Source organism: Triticum dicoccoides, chromosome 3A, assembly GCF_002162155.2.
Source record: "Triticum dicoccoides isolate Atlit2015 ecotype Zavitan chromosome 3A, WEW_v2.0, whole genome shotgun sequence".
NCBI lineage: Eukaryota > Viridiplantae > Streptophyta > Magnoliopsida > Poales > Poaceae > Triticum > Triticum dicoccoides.
In genome coordinates, this window is record NC_041384.1 from 2,549,016 (window position 1) to 2,551,328 (window position 2,313).

Genomic DNA, 2,313 nt, shown 5'->3' on the forward strand with positions numbered 1-2,313 from the left:
ACATGAACAACTGGGGATGAGTGGATACTCGACAAGTGCGAGGATTTATTTGAAGGGGTATTCATGTGGCAAAGAACTGCTAGGCAGTAGGCACAAAGTATTTTCGGAACAGTAAAGAAACTTCGGGGTATCTTGTAATAACAAGATCAATGGGGGATGATCGTATGAATGGCAAGTGTAAGTAGTTATCCATACGGATTTATCGGTGGTCAGGAATAGCAAAAGTGATGGCACAAAGTCTCGAGAGAACATCAGAGAGTATCTTCGGAATCTTCTGATGTAGCAGGCGATCATCTGAAGTGAGGGGCTCTCCGGGAAAAAGTACTTGCGAGAACCTAAAGTTAGTTTTGTTTTTAGCAAAATCGTTTAACCCGAATAGAAGAGAGTTCAGAATCCCAGAGTAAAGGTCGAGGAGTAAAAGATCCTAATACCACCCAATGGCGACGTGGGCCCATGGGCCGCACAGCCATGTTAGTAAAAGTTTTGTAAAGTCTAGACTCGACTTCGGCCAAGGAGTTGGAAGGGGGATTCCTAGAGGCAGTCGGCTCTGATACCAACTTGTGACGCCCCCGATTCAATCGTACACTAATCATGCACGCAAAGGTGTACGATCAAGATCAGGGACTCACGAGAAGATATCACAACACAACTCTATAAATAAAATAAGTCATACAAGCATCATAATACATGCCAGGGGCCTCGGAAGACTCGAATACAAGTGCTCGATCATAGACGAGTCAGCGGAAGCAACAATATCTGAGTACAGACATAAGTTAAACAAGTTTGCCTTAACAAGGCTAGCACAAACTGGGATACAGATCGAAAGAGGCGCAGGCCTCCTGCCTGGGATCCTCCTAACTACTCCTGGTCGTCGTCAGCGGCCTGCACGTAGTAGTGGGCACCTCCAGTGTAGTAGGAATCATCGTCGACGGTGGCGTATGGCTCCAGGGCTCCAGCATCTGGTTGCGACAACCAGGTAGAAGGGAAAGGGGAAAAGAGGGAGAAAGCCACCGTGAGTACTCATCCAAAGTACTCGCAAGCAAGGAGCTACACTACATATGCATGGGTATATGTGTAAAGGGCCATATCGGTGGACTGAACTGCAGAATGCCAGAATAAGAGGGGGATAGCTAATCCTGTCGAAGACTACGCTTCTGGCAGCCTCCGTCTTGCAGCATGTAGAAGAGAGTAGATTGAAGTCCCCCAAGTAGCATCTCCAAGTAGCATCTCCAAGTAGCATCTCCAGTAGCATCGCAGTAGCATAATCCTACTCGGCGATCCTCTCCTCGTCGCCCTGTAGAAAAGCGATCACCGGGTTGTCTGTGGAACTTGGAAGGGTGTGTTTTATTAAGTATCCGGTTCTAGTTGTCATAAGGTCAAGGTACAACTCCAAGTCGTCCTGTTACCGAAGATCACGGCTATTCGAATAGATTAACTTCCCTGCAGGGGTGCACCACATAACCCAACAAGCTTGATCCCATTTGGCCGGACACACTTTCCTGGGTCATGCCCGGCCTCGGAAGATCAACACGTCGCAGCCCCACCTAGGCAAAACAGAGAGGCCAGCACGCCGGTCTAAACCTAAGCGCACAGGGGTCTGGGCCCATCGCCCATAGCACACCTGCACGTTGCGAGGGCGGCCGAAAGCAGACCTAGCCTAGTGGCGTTCCAGTCCAATTCGGCGCGCGCCGCTCCGTCGCTGACGTCTGAAGTGCTTCGGCTAATACCACTACGTCGGGATACCCATAACTACTCCCACGTAGATGGTTAGTGCGTATAGGCTCGTAGCCGACTCAGATCAAATACCAAGATCTCGTTAAGCGTGTTAAGTATCCGCGAACGCCGAACAGGGCTAGGCCCACCTCTCTCCTAGGTGGTCTCAACCTGCCCTGTCGCTCCGCCACAAAGTAACAGTCGGGGGCCGTCGGGAACCCAGGCCCACCTCTACCGGGATGGAGCCACCTGTCCTTTCAGCCCCCTCATCAGAATCACTTGCGGGTACTCTTCGAGCTGACCCGACTTTAGTCACCATCTGTATAGTATGTATGTATGTATAGTATATACCCGTGATCACCTCCCGAGTGATCACGGCCCAATAGTATAGCAAGGCAGACCGACAAGAATGTAGGGCCAATGATGATAATCTAGCATCCTATACTAAGCAATTAGGATTGCGGGTAAGGTATCAATGACTGTAGGAACAATGACAGGCTATGCATCAGAATAGGATTAACGGAAAGTAGTAACATGCTACACTACTCTAATGCAAGCAGTATAGAGGAGAATAGGCGATATCTGGTGATCAAGGGGGGG